Source organism: Mesoplodon densirostris, chromosome 2, assembly GCF_025265405.1.
Source record: "Mesoplodon densirostris isolate mMesDen1 chromosome 2, mMesDen1 primary haplotype, whole genome shotgun sequence".
Classification (NCBI taxonomy): Eukaryota; Metazoa; Chordata; class Mammalia; order Artiodactyla; family Ziphiidae; genus Mesoplodon; species Mesoplodon densirostris.
This window is the reverse complement of record NC_082662.1, coordinates 165,655,705-165,673,726: the sequence shown is the minus strand read 5'-3', so window position 1 is coordinate 165,673,726 and position 18,022 is coordinate 165,655,705.

The window sequence follows — 18,022 nt, the reverse complement described above, 5'->3', positions numbered from 1 at the left end:
TTTTACCACAGCAGTCAGAGAAGAAAAAGAAATAAAAGGAATACAAATTGGAAAAGAAGAAGTAAACCTGTCACTGTTTGCAGATGACATGATACTATACATAGAGAATCCTAAAGATGCCACCAGAAAACTACTAGAGCTAATGAACGAATCTGGTAAAGTTGCAGGATACAAAATTAATGCACAGAAATCACTTGCATCCCTATACATTAACAACGAAAGTTAAGAAGGAGAAATTAAGGAAACAATCCCATTTACCATGGCAGTGAAAAGAATTAAATACCTAGGAATAAACCTATCTAAGGAGGCAAAAGATGTGTACTCAGAAAACTATAAAACAGTGATGAAAGAAATCAAAGATGACACAAACAGATGTAGAGATATACCACGTTCTTGGATTGGAAGAATTAATATTGTGAAAATGACTACACAAACCAAAGCGATTCACAGATTCAATGCAATCCCTACCAAATTACCAATGGCATTTTTTCACAGAATTAGAACAAAAAATTTTACAATTTGTATGGAAACACAAAAGACCCAGAAGAGCCAAAGCAATCTTGATAAAGAAAAAAGAAGCTGGAGGAAGCAGTCTTCCTGACTTCAGACTATACTACAAAGCTATAGTAATCAAGACAGTATGGTGCTGGCACTAAAACTGAAATATAGATTAATGGTACAGGATAGAAAGCCCAGAGATAAACCCATGCACCTATGGTCACCTAATGTATGACAAAGGAGGCAAGAACATACAATGGAGAAGAGACAGTCTCTTCAAGAAGTGGTGATGGAAAACTGGACAGCTACATGTAAAAGAATGAAATTAGAACATGCCCTAACACCATACACAAAAATAAACTCAAAATGGATTAAAGGCCTAAATATAAGACCAGACACCATAAAACTCTTAGAGGAAAACATAGGAAAAACACACTTTGACATAAATCACAGCAAGATTTTTTTGACCCACCTCATAGAGTAATGGAAATAAAAACAAAAATAAACAAATGGGACCTAATGAAACTTCAAAGCTTTGGCACAGCAAAGGAAACCATAAACAAGATGAAAAGAAAACCCTCAGAATGGCAGAAAACATTTGCAAATGCAACAACAGACAAAGGATTAATCTCCAAAATATACAAGCAGTACATGCAGCTCAATATCAAAAAAACAAAGAACCCAATCCAAAATTGGGCAGAAAACCTAAATAGACATTTCTCCAAAGAAGACACACACATGGCCAAGAGGCACATGAAAAGATGCTCAACATCACTAATTATTAGAGAAATGCAAATCAAAACTACAATGAGATATTACCTCACACCGGTCAGAATGGCCATCATCAAAAAATCTACAAGCAGGGCTTCCCTGGTGGTGCAGTGGTTGAGAGTCTGCCTGCTGATACAGGGGACACGGGTTCGTGCCCCAGTCCAGGAAGATCCCACATGCCGCGGAGTGGCTGGGCCCGTGAGCCATGGCTGCTGAGCCTGCGTGTCCGGAGCCTGTGCTCCACAACAGGAGAGGACACAGCAGTGAGAGGCCCGCGTACCGCGCAAAAAAAAAAAAAAAAAAAAATTCTACAAGCAATAGATGCTGAAGAGGGTGTGGAGAAAAGGGAACCCTCCTGCACTGTTGGTGGGAATTAAATTGATGCAGCCACTATGGAGAACATTATGGAGGTTCCTTAAAAAACTAAAAATAGAACTACCATATGACCCAGCAATCCCACTACTGGGCACATACCCTGAGAAAACCATAATTCAAAAAGACTCATGCACAACCAATGTTCATTGCAGCACTATTTACAATAACCAGGACCTGGAACCAACATAAATGCCCATGAACAGAAGAACGGATAAAGATGTTGTGGCACATATATACAATGTAATATTACTCAGCCATAAAAAAGAATGAAATTGGGTCATTTGTAGAGATGTGGATGGACCTAGAGTCTGTCATACAGAGTAAGTCAGAAAGAGGAAAACAAATATCATATATTAATGCATATATGTGGAATCTAGAAAATTGTACAGGTGAACCTATTTGCAGGGAAGGAATAGAGATGTAGACATAGAGAATGGACTTGTGGACACAGTGGAGGAAGGGGAGTGTGGGATGAACTGGGAGATTAGGATTGATATATATACACTACTATGTGTAAAGATTGCTAGCGGGAGCCTGCTGTATAACACAGGGAGCTCACATTGCTCTGTGATGACCTGGATGGGTGGAATGGGGGGATGGGGTTGGGAGGGAGGTCCAAGAGGGAGGGGATATATGTGTGTGTATATATATATATATATATATATATATATATATATATATAGAGAGAGAGAGAGAGAGAGAGAGAGAGAGAGAGAGAGAGAGAGCTGATTCACTTCATCATACAGCAGAAACTAACACAACATTGTAAAGCAATTATACTCCAATTTTTTTAAAAAAGGCTGGGAAGGAAGAGAAATTTAAAATATGGATTTCATTTTCATGAAAATATAAAAAGAGCATGTGACAAACCACTATTTCATTATTAAAAGATTTTGCTCCTCCTATTTAAAGAACATTAGTTTCAGAAAGGTGGTTAGAGTACAAACAAACTGTCATCAGGTATCACTCAACTTCAGCCAAACATGGCAGGATCCTTTGCTGCTCTGAGTTTTACTGTTAAGGTGTCTCTTCTACATTCTTGTATTTGTTCTCTTTGTTTTCCATTCCATGATCATGTTCTGCCCTTGTCTCCAAGATTCCATTCTTAAAACCATTCAGTATAAAAGAGATTACCCCCCACTCCACTCCTTTTTGTTTTGGATCTTTCTTTTTCTTTTGGTGTTGACTGCTGGAAGTCAAGATTCTAGGAAAGTTAATTGATTTCAGGAAACTGTGATGCATTTCTGGGAGGATGTGGCAGGTAGGAGATAGAGAACTATAGAGGAGTCAATGGATTAAGAGAAAGAAAAGGTCAGCATCTAAGTGCTTAAAAGAAATTGGCACAGGAAAAGAGTTGGGAGAAGCAAGGGTGATTGAGAGAGAGCCAGGAAGAGGAAACTTACTGAGCATCTACTCATGTCATATATCTTATTGACATGATCTCATTTTATCCTCATAAGTCTGGGAGATAGGCATGTTATCCATATTTCACAGAGGAGGAAATGGCAACTCAGAAAAGTTAAGTGCTAAATATCACACAGGTTGTATATGTTGTTAGCAAGAATCAACACCAGCTCTGTCTTGGCTTTAAGGCCTTGATCTTCCTAAAATTACACTCACTCCCAAAGAAGAATAGAAAGGGAATATGGGTCATGGAGAAATAATGGATTCTAAGATGTCAATTCCTGCAAAGTCATAAAAGTGGCACTTCTTCAAAGATATATTAAGAGCTCCACAGAATTATCTTTAACTTTTACCATTTTTCCTTGAAAAATAATGATAACAGGGTTATCCAGACTGTACAAATGGCAAAATTGGGCACGTTTTAAGTAAAACCTGCTTGGGTATCCAGGATATAGGATTATTTTAATTCCCTAAGATTTCATTTCCAGAATGGTCATGGTCTGGAAAAAAAAGAGGAAAAGTAGGAAGTAGGGTGTACATATATGGGCTATAGCTCCTGGGAGATATTGTGCTGAAAAAGAATTTAAACCGTGGCAGCTGTTATTGATTTTATCTGAAATGCCCTCCCTAATCTTCCTCATCTGCCTGGAGAACTCCTACTGATCCTGAAAAGCCCCACTCAGCTATTACCTGCTCCATGCCTCAGAGTTAATCCCTTCTCTATATCATTTCTTTATCTCTTCCATTGTGGCTCATGCAGTGCAGCTATGTCATTCTCCACGCTTTTCATCTATGGAGTCTTCTTATCTCCTGATACAAGAATGTCATCCCATCGATACCTTACAATCTCTTCAGAAGTCCTACATCATCCTGTGTGTATTTCATGTCCATAGGGAAAATCCAGCTCATCCCTAATCTGAACAGCATCTCTTTCTGACCACAATCCTTCCAGCTTTCTCTTTTTAATACACATTCTTCCAACTCAATGAGCCCTCTGATCCTTGCTTTCTGTGAGCTAAAACTCTCACTACTCTTTGGTTAATAGTCTCAACTCCCATGCCAATTTATGAATCCATTGCACCTGCCCTGAAAATCATGCCACTGGATCAATCCAATCACTCATCACCTCTTTCCTTTTGTAACTCTCTCCTCCTTAGCTTTTTATACATGATTTCCTCATACCTCTCTGCCTACTTCTTCTCAATTCCCATTACAGGCTTCTAACTATCCCTTAAATATTGCCATTCCCCAAAGTTCCATGCTTAAACTCTACTAACATAGTGCACATTTCTCTTCAGTGCACATTTACGTCCATGGCTTCAGGCCCTTTCTGTATACTGATGATCTTCTACACTAGACCTTCAACTTGGATTCCTCTTCTACTCTATAGAGCTATGCATCCAACTTTCTACTGTACATCTCCACGTGAATGCCCAATATATGCTTTAAATCCAATACATTCAAAACTGTTCACCATTATCCCCTCACCACACCTCAGTGAATGACATCATCATCTACTCATTTGTCCAAGTTAGAAATCTGGAACTTGTTTTGGATTCCTCCCTCTCCCTTGTCTTATCAAATTCAACATCCAAGTTCTACTTGCTTAGCATATCCTGTATCCCTCTCCTTCTCTTCACTCTCACTCCCACTGTCATGCCCAAGTTACTAGAACAGACTCTTAAATAGTCTCTCTACATATAATCCTGCCTTCTCTACCACACCACCAATCTATATCTGATACCATCATCCTGAATTACAAATTGGATAACGTGACTCTCTGCCTTTCTTCAAAATCCTTCAATACAGCCACCAGAGGAGTTCGATTACTTTTTAATTATTGAAGGACAATTAGATAAAATAAAAAACAGAAGGGTCAACATGGCTAGAATTTAGCACTGAAGAATAAAATCCAAACTCCTTCGATGGAACACGGGACTTTTTTGAGCTCTCTGACAATCTTTCCAACCACATCTCTTCCCATTTAGCCCCCATATCTATGCCCCAGCCTTGCTGAACAATTTGCAATTGCAGCAGAGTTCCCCATGCCATCTTCTCTCCATACTAGTGTTCAGGTGGTTCCTTCTACCTAAATGCCTTGTTATCTCCTGTTCATTTTTCAAGTCTCACTTTCCAGAAAACTGATTAGTTTTCTCAAGGCTAAGTGATACCACAGGAGCCACACACATTTTTATGACAGCATACATCATATTGTGTAATATTTTTCTGTTCCTTTGTCTGTATTCCGAACTAGGTGCCAAGTTCCTTAAGCAAATATCTTAGGCCTTACAGCTTATATCTCACTCATCTTTGAATCCCTAGCACCTAGCTTTTCTTTTTTTTTTTTTGCTTTATAACAAATTTAATCAGTTATACATATACATATGTTCCCATATCCCCTCCCTTTTGCGTCTCCCTCCCACCCTCCCTATCCCACCCCTCCAGGCGGTCACAAAGCACCGAGCTGATCTCCCTGTGCTACGCGGCTGCTTCCCACTAGCTATCTACCTTACGTTTGGTAGTAGCACCTAGCTTTGTACCTGGTTCATAAAGACCTTGCAAAAAGTGGGAAAAAAAGAAAGAATAAATGAACTATTCAAAACATTTTTATTTCTGTTATTCGTATTTATTGCTCTATTACAAAGCATCCTAACATTTAGTCACAGATGTAGAAAACCAACTTACAGTTACCAGGGGATAAGGGCGGGAGATAAATTGGGAGATTGCGATTGACACATACATACTACTATACATAAAATAGATAACTAATAAGAACCTGCTGTATAGCACAGGAAACTCTACTCAGTACTCTGTAATGGCATATATGGGAAAAGAATCTAAAAAAAAGAGAGAGTGGATATATGTATATGTATAACTGATTCACTTTGCTGTACACCTGAAACTAACACAACAGTGTAAATGAACTATACTCCAATAAAAATTTTAAAATAAAATAAAATTTAGCAGCTTAAAACAATTAATTATTATCTCTATGGTTCTATAGGTTGACTGGCTCAACTGGATGATTCTTGCTCAGGGCCTCCCATGCAGGTACATGGTAGCTGGGGCTGGAGTCATCTGAAGGCGCAAATGGGCTCAACAACCAGGATACCTCGATCACATGGCCAGCTATTGGTAGGAAGTTCAGCTAAAACACTGTCTTCTGAAGCTTCCAAATGTGGTCTTTCAATGTGGCTTGGACCTTTCACAGTATGGCAGGTGGGTTCCAAGAGCATCCCAAGAAGAGTATTCCATGATCCCCAGGTGTAAGGTGTAGGCATTTTTATGACCTTGGAAATGCTGTGATTTTATTTCTAACTTAGTCTATTGGTCAAATAAGAACTTAATGCCAAGGCCAAATTCAAGGGAGGGTAAATTTGACTATCTTCTGATGTGGAAATGGCACATAGGTGCAGAGAAGGAAAGAACTGATGATGGCCATCTTTAGAAGTAACTTAACATGATTTAGAATGAAAAACAACTTTAAATAATACATTAAAATGTGTTCCTTTCTAAAACTTGTATTTTTCTTCAATTTGGTCATTTTACTCTTGAGAAGTATTTCCAATTGTGGGGTAAACAGTATTATGTGAAAAGATAACTATTAATGAAGTACTTAGCACTTCACTAGTTCTATAAGAAGTTTGAACCTGAAGGTTAAAATAAGATTAGGGAATGATTTGTATGTCTCCATTATCATTTCATTCTTAAGTGGCCCTTACAACATGAATATTTGAGAAGTGATATTGTAAGCTATTCAGTTCTCAAGTTTTCTCTTTAATTCCTTTGACTTTACAATTCTGGCATTTTGGATTTACTTCAGAAAACAAGTTTCTTTTAGAATGTTAATTCCTGGAGAACAAGACTCTTTTTTTTTTTAACTTAAAGTTACCTTCACTATTGTTAAGAGGTGAATGAGTATCTGTTGACTATGATGCAACAAAATAACAGTATTTAAACAGTGATAGAATTCTGTATTCAATAGTACTTATTTTTCATTTAAGGATGAACTTTTTAGTAGTCATTGAAGTCTGCTCCTGGTATGGAACATGACTACTGTTTATACTTTTAGAGTCATGGCTTAGGATGGGAAGTAAAGAATCCATTATCCCTTGTATGAGAGCATATGAACACCTTGATCTAGGGTTGGATTAGGTTAGACTGTATTGCAATTTTAAAAGGGAAAAATATAATACTTAAAACAGCCATGATTGCTTTCTAAAAGAAGTGACATAACTCAATATCAATAATTCTTTATAATGCTCCCTTTCCTTTATGGGTACTAGAGAAGAGAAGAAGCAAAATAGAAAATTTCAGTCCCTACAGTTTTGGGTACCACTGAAGTGTGAGGCAGGAGTAGCTGGTGGTGGCTGGGCAGACACATTGTAGAGTCCACGGATAGGAGAGCATGGAGCAGAGATGGAGAAGGTGGAGGGCTCCACTTAATTAAAGGAAGAAAAGGCTCCCTCACTGCTGTGATGTGCCCCAGAATCTGGCCAGTGTTTATTCATCCTTCATGCTTCATTTCATCCCTTACTTTCTACAATTCTGTTAAGCTTCTCTCTTCTGTGTTAATAGGGTGGGGGCCTGAAAGATGGACAAATAGGGTATTTACAGAGAGAGGAGGACATGTAATGTACAGTGTAAAACCCCTCCATCATCTCAAACCTTAAAGTCCACTGTACAAACAAATGTCTTGTGTGCATGAAATTTTCAGGGGCTAAAGGGGTCATGTCCCACAGCTTGGGCAATATGATGCAGGAACATTATGTATGGAACAGCAAGATGCAGCCAGAAGTGATGAGAGGGAACGTATGTGTCATCCTAACCGCCCCCCTCCTCCCTTTTCCTTCCTCCCCAGACAATTCTTTTGGAAGCATTGGAAGGGACTGAAGGCTATCACTGCTTACAGATTAGGACTGGAAGCAAACTCATTGAATCTTAATGGCCAGGGTAACTCAGCTGACATGTGGCCTACATGATTACTTATTTAGGTCTAACTCCCTTAGACTCTGCATTCCTTAAAGGCAGAGATTTGGAGATCATTTGTCTTGAATTCCCCATGCCTTGCTTGCTAAAATGTATACACATGCCATGCTGAATTTTGTTGTGGTTGAAAGAAGAAGGGAAGGAGGGGAGAACTTCATGATTCTTTGAATAACTAAAGAGTTTGGGCTCCAAAGACCAATTCTTAAGCTCTAAAATACTACTTTAGCATCTTATATGATGGAAACATTGGTGAGAAAAGTTTCCCTAAGTTACTGATGACAAATCTTGATTTTTAAATAGGCAAAAAAAAAAAAAAAAAAAATCCGGAAGTTCTCCTTAGCTAGTCAAATTCAAAAGGCATAGATTATGCATGAATATTAACTGGCCTAGAGTTAGAAGAAATCAGCTATGACAAAAATAAGAATGTTAACATGAACAAAGACTCCAAACTAAAGCCCATAGAGTCTACATAATACTTATTTACTGCTGTTTCCATAGGGAGATCATTCTTGTGATACTGGAGTAGTTTGAAAAAAATACTATTTGAACTTCCCTGGTGGTGCAGTGGTTAAGAATCCACCTGCCAATGCGGGGGACACGGGTTTGAGCCCTGGTCTGGGAAGATGCCACATGCCACAGAGCAACTAAGTCCAGGCACCACAACTACTGAGCCTGCGCTCTAGAGGCTGAAAGCCACAACCATTGAGCCCACGTGCCACAACTACTGAAGCCCACGCACCTAGAGCCCGTGCTCCACATGGTGCAAGCCCTTGCCCACACAGAGCAGCAAAGAGTAGCCCCCACTCACTACAACTAGAGAAAGCCTGTGCGCAGCAACGAAGGCCCAGTGCAGCCAAAAAAATAATAATAAATTTAAAGAAAAATACTGTTTTACATGCAAATTATTTTATGACTGGTATGTGTGAACAGGCAGAGGAAGATGTTGATGTTGTACTTGGACCTATCCACAGTGAAGCTATTAGAGCCCTATTTTTTGTCATTATCCTCAGTTGATGAATGACATGACCCCAGCGGGATGCCATATACTCAGGAGCACTGTAAAGTGCTTCTAGACTTGAAAATGGTCCCACACATCTCATTCAATTGGACAGCTTGTACTTTAAGCTCAAAGAGTTTAAGAAGGAGAACATGGCTTCCTTGTAATGAATTGATAGAGGCAGCTGAGGCCAAAAAAATCCAAGATCCAACTGCCACATGAAACTTTTAATAGCATTATTTTCTGTGGAGACCCTAATGCCAACGAATTGGTCAAAGGCAAGCACATTCCTGTGAAGGTATCAGTTACCCTCTTCAGAGTGGTGTCTGTAAAACCAGTTTGAAAAAAGCAAGTTTATAAGCAATTTGGTTATTACCTTTATTGTCAGTGAACCAAAGTGACTCACATAAAGAAATGGAATTGAAAAAATTTTAATCTGTCTACTGTGACTCATCTGCATAACTCTACATTTCTTTAAAGCCTAGAAATTCTGGGTTTAGTTCAGAAGGCCTCTGTATCTGACTTGCCTGTGCTAAATTAAATTATTCATTTTTCTCAGCTGCTCTACGTTCTTTATCTCATTTTACCCTATTAGCCCCAAACTCTTCTCTATTTATCTGGGTCCTATTCAACCTTCAAAGAAGGTTCGGTCTTCCAGTTACCTCTACAGAATGACCTCTAACCTTCTCCAACATCTTTACCATTGAGGGATTATTCCCCCCTCTGCCTCCTAGTAACCACAACCACTCATGCAACTCATTAGTCACTGAGCAGGAGGTACCTTGTAGCATATGGTTCTCAGCTTAAACTTAGGAGATGACCACTGCTCAACTCACTCTAAGGCCATGCCCACTGGGACTGGGACAATCTGATTACAGTATGGAAGCAAAAAATCCCAAAGTGGCTGTACCTTCTGTGCTACCAAACCCACGCTGTTTTTCTGGCATGTTGCTAGACAATAAACTTTGTCTGGCAAACTGCCAACCCCTTGTCTCAGGAGAAGATAAATGAGGGTTTCAGCTACCCGTCTTTCGTCATTTCTGGTTTTTGTTAAACCCATTATTATACATAACCAAAATTAAGCTCTTAAAAGGCTAGTGTACTTAACATAACTGTTCTTAAGCCTGAATTGTTTTACCATTAACAAGAGTCATATAAGAAGACTCAGTTTAGACTACGAGATCCTAGAGCTTGAAGGGAAGTTAGAGATTTATGTTTCCAAATCTTTGTTTTAATACAAGAGGAAATCAGGGCTCAGAAAGAGTTTAGAATTTACCCCAGATCCCAAAGGGATATATGGTAGTGGAACCAGGACCCAGATGCTGGGGTCCTATTTCTAGTCTACCATACTCCCTTTATACCTTTCTGCCTCTTCTCAACTAGAGAATTCCTCTGACAAATGGATTTCCATTCTTCTATTTTAAGAGAGGATTGTCACGGTTGAAAATATCTTGAAATTACTCATATCACTTCCTAAGAAATCATTCCTGTTTACTTTGCTCCACCAGAGGTCCTGACAAGGATCACAAAAGAATCCTGGAGGTAATATGATGAAGTGGAGAACACAGACCCTGGAGTCAGACAACACTGTGCAGCTCTGCACAGTCCTCTTCAGGGTCAAATGGATTAAGTGTGATAATGCAAAGAGCCTTCAACACACTGTAGGTCCATAAATGATAGTTTGCCTTCCCTACCCCAACACCAGAAACCAATTGTGACAATCAGGTGAGGAAACCAGCAGGACACCACACTGCTGGAACTGAAAAATAATAACGATGGTTAAAATAAAATGTTCTGTTTTTAAATAAATGTCCATGAACAATAATATAAAAAATTGAAAAATCTATCTTGGAGACTTGTTTATTCTCTTTGAGTACTAGTCTTTTGCTTATTACACTGTAAATTGAGAATGGGTAAATATTTCACCAAGGACACAACTGTATATGCTGAGGATACATTTTCCAATGCTTGAGTTTCCATTAGAGTTTCCATTTCTCAACTTAATGCCTAAGAGAGCAGCTTGACTAATACATTATATCATTTGTGAGTTCACTTTTTAAAGATGAGTTTGAAAGATGGAAAATGAGATTTAGAAGCTAAGAGAATGAAGAGACTTAGAGCAAGAAATCTGTGACTCTGTAGCCCTAGATTATCCTGATGTATTAAATTGACAATTTTTCAAATTTCTAATCTACCTTCTTCTTTGCTCTTCACTGACAAGAAAATCATTTATACAGGAAAACTCTAAAATATTGGTTCTTCATTTGTATATTAATTATTGGGTTTGCAAAAAAGTTCGTTCAGGATTTTCCATAAGAAAAGAAGTTACAGCTTATGGAAAAACCCGAACGAACTTTTTGGCCAGCCCAATAGTTAGACAGTAAGGACAAAACTGTAGACTTTCTGGAAGAATAAGAAAACATTAGGTTTTCAAAAAAAAAAAAAAAAAGAAAATACTAGGTTTTCAAACATGGAGAAACGGAAACGAGTGATTTTGAGTATCTACTTTGTGCTAGCTGATCTACTAGGTAATTTTGAATGTGTCAGTTTTGAGCCATTACCATTGCATGGTAAGTATTATTAACCTATTTCACAGATTGAAACCTTACAGGACCCTATGGTCCTTCTCCCCCATGTCCTCTGCCTGCCTTTTGCCTGTGGAAAAAATTTAGCCAAAGAATAAGTTTAATCAGCGAAGTGAGAAAATGCAGAAACAAAGGAAGTCGAAGGAGACCAAATAATAATAGTTGTCATTAAGCGCAGTCAAGGACCTTTAGTTCCTTCTCAAAGGCTATAGATAATATTCTGAGCCATATCCTGTGAGCTGTTTTATAGATACTGAAACCCCCACCAGGCGGAAGAAGTTAACTACATGATGACTAGACTATAGCCAAGACATAAGCTGCCACAATTCTGAGAACTGGCCTCAAGGAAATGGGAACAAACTGACCCTGGAATTGAAGATTAACTGTACCTAAAACAACCAAGATGATGTTGATCAGACCACAGATGACCAATTTCAAGAGGACTATCAGAGCTGACTGTGCTGTTTCTGCATGTAGCCCCCTCCCTCTGTCTATAAAAGCTCTTGCCCAATGATTGTCAGTTGGGGGGTGGTGGGGGAGTCGGCCTTTGGACAGGAGTACACCCTCCCCACCAGTTGCCAGCATCCAAAATAAAACAAACTTTCCTTTCCACCAACCTCGCCTCTTTATTGGCTTTTGAGCGGTGAGCAGCCAGACCCCCAAGTTGGTTACAAGGTGAGATGCAAAAAGTTTGATTGACTTACCCAAGATCACATGGATGGTAAAGAGTGGAGTCATGAGTCTTACCTGCCACTGTAGAGCCCTGCCTTCCTTACAAGAGGCAATGGAAATGCATTTAGATTTAGAGTCAGAAGATGAGGTTTAGGACCCAGGTCTTTACTTACAAGTATTTAGAGTTTAGTCAAGATATACCACTTTCTGGGGTTTAATTTCTTCATCTATAAAATGAGAATGCTAGCACCTACCTCAGAGGGTGTTATGATATGTGGAAGTGATTTTTAAACTGCCAAAAGCCATTGAAGGAGGGGTGTCTGAATGGTGGTGATACCCTCCCTTGCTGCAGTGAGCCAACATCTCCCACCCACCTCTCAGAATTGACATGAGGAGTCATTGGACACTGGATGTCAAAGTCAATGTAAACTCATGCAGCAGCACGAAAACTTTAGTTATCAGCATTCTTAGGAGCCTTGCAGAGCTCAAGCACTAAATAAAATAGTTCTTACATATCTGGTTCTTCTAAGGTAATTAGGATAGCTTTTCAGAGTTTTAGAAGCCCAGAGAGTATCTTCAGACTGTAGTTTAGGAAATGAAGACACTTGATGATCTAATAGAGCAGAGTCTTTAGTCAAATATACCTATTAGATTTGCGAGGAACCATGGAGATTATGCAGAATCTAACCTTCATTTTGCAGATGAGGAAATTGAGAATAAGATACATAGCTAATGTCACAGAGTTGGGACAAGAACTCATGGCACCTGACTCTGAGTTTGTGCTCTTTTCCACCGCATTAATTGTTCCTCTAACTTCATTTAGACTCAGGAATGTCATTGACAACAAAATTAATGACAAAGTATTAATTATTAAGTCTATGAGTACAGATATAGATGGGTTTACACTTACTGTGTGGCCTTGGGAAAGTTGCTTCATATTTGTGTCTCAGGGTCCTCATCTGTAAAGTGAGTTATAATAATACTGATTTCAGAGGTTATTGAGAGGATAATACAAGAAAAGTTCTTAGCACAGTGTTCTTACTGTGCCAGTAACTGCTCAACTCTTGTCAGTTATTATATAATCACCAATAATGTACATGCCATAAAACCCTTAATATGACTATCTGTGCATCCCCCCAAACAAGCAGGGAGCCTATGAGGACACAGCCTGGAGGTAACTTGGGCAAACCCATTGGTGGTCAGTCTGCTTATTTCCATTTTATCGAGAATGTCAAGCAATTGTAACATGAGAGGATGAGGCCAGATCTGGAGGGAGGAGAGGAGGTGAAATACTCATTCTGAGCATTTGAGCCCAAGTCCCAGTTTTTTAATCTACAGATGGGGATATTCATATCCATTCTTTTTCATTTTGTGGTATTCAGAGCTGTCAACTTCAATAAAAATTGTATTATAAACTATTCATTGTTATATAAATGTAAAGCAGAGAGCAGAAATGATAGTGGTTTTCTCCTTGTGCTAATAAGCCACAGCCTCTCACCTGAGTGGCTTTTCCTTTCTCACACTCAGGCATCTGGGAGATTTGATGTCAGGAATAATGAGTTAACATTCTATTAATTACATCTGTTCTCATGGCCTCGAACTTGAGTGTTTGTTTGCTCGCCTCTATCAAAGAAAAAGCAGTCCTTTCCTTAGAACATGAGATCCTTTCTAAATAAATTACGAAAGTCTTTTCAATAGCCTGCTTTTTCTTTTTACGTAGGAGCATGGATTTGGGATTATCTTAAAGCCATGGGAGGCAGCTACCTGCTTTGTGTACTGTCCTAATCATTTACCCTTTGATTTCATGTTTCTTTCAAAAGCGTCAAAGCACTAGGCAAATATTACTCATCAAACTGGTCTGATAATGTCCTTCTACATTTAGCACTTCTTTTTCTTTTTTTGGCCCAGTCACATCTATTCTCAGGGCTATGACCCACATGAGCTGGAGGGCTCTGGGCAGAAATGCCACATTCCAGCTTTCAGTGGGCAGTTCAAGGACTCCAGAGCTTCTTTTCTGGCTGCCTACATCATTTAGTATTTTCTTTGCCATTGCCTCCTTCTGTGGCCATGGTTTCTTCATAGTTGTCTTAGAGTAGGTGCCCATCTACATCTCTGCTGGGAACTTTAATCTTTAAGGACCTGAATTGCAGAGCCCATGAGTCTGTACTGGGTAGATGTGTTGGTGTCTAACTAACTGAATACAGCTTTTTAGGTTCAACAGGAAGAACCTGTGGCCAGTGTTAACCTCACTCTCCCGCTAAGCATTTTCCACCAAGCCCACACTTTCCTCCCAACCTCAACTCTTGAATTCATGCTGGTTGATGTGGATGCATGACTGCCCTGTAAGCCACTCTCATTATCACATTTCAGACTTCCCTACCTTCTCTGCTTTCCCATTCCCCATTCAATCTCCCCCTTCACATATCCACAAATCCCAGTAACTTCTTCTGGGAAGCAGCTGGGGGAGAAATGAGGTAGCAGAGAGGTGCCAACATGGCCCTCTTCCAATGGTTTCAGCACCAAAGGGTAACAAAAAAAACCCAGTTGGAGACTGACCAGCTATTTATCCACTTCACATGCATAGTAAGTGTTCTCTGCTGATAATTCTTGCTTCCATTTAACTAAGTGAGAATTGGAGGGTCTAGGAGCTAGTCAGCTTGGCTGACTCCAAGATTAGGTCACTTTCAGAAGCAGCAGAAGTCAACTGATCCACAGCTCTAATCAAGATACTAATAGTTAATCTAGTAAAAACAAATATTTGCCATCCCACAGGTGAAATACCCCTTGCTTAATCTTTTTCTTCCCCTTCCTATTTCCCAATATTTCATTACGGCAAACTTTTCTTAACTCATAAGATATTCTTGCCTATGGTTTGGTTTTCACTAAGGAAAGTACATTATGGTAAAATTTACCTGAAATTAGTATCATAAACACAGCAGCATAATATCACTTTATGGGGCCACCCCTGAGAGCCTAACCAGTGAGGTATACATGAGCCTAAGATAGTTTTACACCTCTTCCCTTTTGTGGCTTTATTCACTTTCAGTTCGGTGGCTTACTGGAATAACTGCAATAATCAAACAGAGAATTTCCAGACCCTCTAGATTATATGAAGATAGATGCTAAAGGTCATGCTTGAGTGGGAAAAAGTTTTGCTGATCAGTATGGCTGGGTAACTACACTGCCGCATGCAAAACCTAATGAAATCAGTGCATCTGGCCAAAGATTCACCACTCTCCTCTATCCCATACCCTTTTAAAACCATGAATACTGATGGCAAAGAGGCGATAGAAAGCATGAGTTTACAGTGGCAGACTCAGAGGTTCAAATCCTGGAGCTGGCAAGTTATTTAATATCTCTTTGTTACTTTCTTCATCTATAAACATGAATATTAATTCGTTGTACCTTTCTCTCAGTCCTGTTTTGACAATATGATTTTATATATATGTACAAATAGATATACATATATACACACATAAATACATACATATATAAACACACATACATACGTATATATACATACACGCACACATATATATACATACATACACACATATAAAATATTACCCAAAAATGTTAGGTATTGTTATTATTGCTAATATTTACTGAGTGCATGCTATGCGCCAGTACAATGCTAAGCACTGTTGTTCTTTATAGCCATCCTACTATATAAGTAGTATTGTTAGGCTCTTTTGAAAAAGGAAGATACTGGGGGTCAAGATGACTTGACTTAGGTCATGCAATTAATAAGCAACAGAAGCAGCACTGGAACTCAGGCCTTACTAGATTTCTACTGATTACCCGCCCTGTTGGATGCTAGAAGAAGGACTTACTGTCCGAACTGCCAGTTGCAAGCAGCCAGCCATGTTTTCCTCATAAGTACATCAGAATGTACTTATGGACATACATACACCAAAACATCTAAAGTATTTAGTCATGTCTAATTCCAACTTATTGTTACTCATACAAAAATATTCTTCACTAAGATCCTGCTCTGTGCAAGTTCTTTAGGATTCAGAGATATTGAGACAAGTCCCTGCCCTTGGGAGCACTCCAGTTCAAAACAGAGGAGTATTTATTTATTAATTTATTTATTTAAAAATTTATTTTCGGCTGTGTTGGGTCTTCATTTCTGTGCAAGGGCTTTCTCTAGTTGTGGCAAGCGGGGGCCACTCCTCACTGCGGTGTGCGGGCCTCTCACTATCACTGCCTCTCTTGTTGCGGAGCACAGGCTCCAGATGCGCAGGCTCAGTAGTTGGGGCGTACGGGCTTAGTTGCTCCACGGCATGTGGGATCTTCCCAGACCAGGGCTCGAACCCGTGTCCCCTGCATTAGCAGGTAGATTCTCAACCACTGCGCCACCAGGGAAAGCCCCAAGGAGTATTAAAAACAATTACAGGTGACTGCCTGCTACCCAGGGCTGTGCCCTCAGTTAAAATGAAGACTCCTTAGGTGCCTGAACCTTGCCCTGAATCCCTCAAGGTAGAGCATTTCCTACTTCAGCTGGTCTTCCTCAACTGACAATCGCTCCAAACATGGAAAGTAATTCTCACTAATTAGCTATCCCAATGCTAGGACTTCAATTCCCTTCATTTAGCTAGGGCTATTTCCAAAGACAAATCTGCCTCTTCCTCATAGAAATCCAACATTTTCCATAATTTCTTCCATTTTTCATTATATCTTTAAGGTGTTACTTTGCTGAACAAGAAAAGCAACTTTGCCCATGACTGAGTCTTTGCTCAGATTTAAATAAGGAATCCTCATTGTTTTATCTTATCATTGACAGAGGGCTTAAGGATCTTAGGCCTTTACATACTATATAAGGATTTTACACCCTTACCGATTAAAAAAAATCCAAAAGAGATTATAATGTTGAAAATAAAAGTATCGGCACATCTTCATTTACTTTTTCATTCTGCAAATACTTATTGAACATCTAAAATGAACAAGGAACTTGGCAGAGCAAAAGGAATACAGTGGGGATCACGCAGTGGTGAAATGGTCCTTCTCTTTAGACATACAATCTGGTGAAGGAGACAGACAGACAGATGGATAAATTTACAAGTGCTATAAATCACTATAGAGTAGGCTATAGTCACACGAAATGGTAGCAGGGAGAGAGAGAGATTTGTTCAAGACATAGAAATAACATGTGCAAAGGCCCCAAGGTATGAGCATGCAAAGACCACTACAGAGACTAGAAGGAAAATAATATTGTCTGGCTAAACATTAAATAAAAGCTGACACATGGCAAGAGATGAAACTGGATATGAAAGTGGGAGGCTTAACATGCTCCAGGCCTCAGTAGAGGGAAGGTCCTTTCCGGCTAAAGGTGTGTAACACAGCTTCACCCACTATCACAAACAAGTGCCCTGAGGACTCTCACCCATACTGCCTAATAGAGGGGCAGCTCTTTTTCATTAATGAATCTGCAGGAATAATACCAACTGATTCAGTGGGGGGGTTTGTTTGTTTGTGAGGTTTTCTTTTTAGTAAGACATTCTTTGCAAATAATTTCATTTCCAACAAGGTATATTACTTCCATATCAAGAAATGGATTTCAGTTCCTTAAGGTGAGAGACTTCTTTCCTTAAAAAAACCAAGATCTTCAAAGGGAGGAATTAGTTCTTTTCTAGCCTATGAGTAGTTCTGTCATATGTGGTCTATGAGGGCAGGGAGTAGAATAGTGGACGTGCCATGAGTAAGATTTTGGAGCGGGCCCACTTCATCC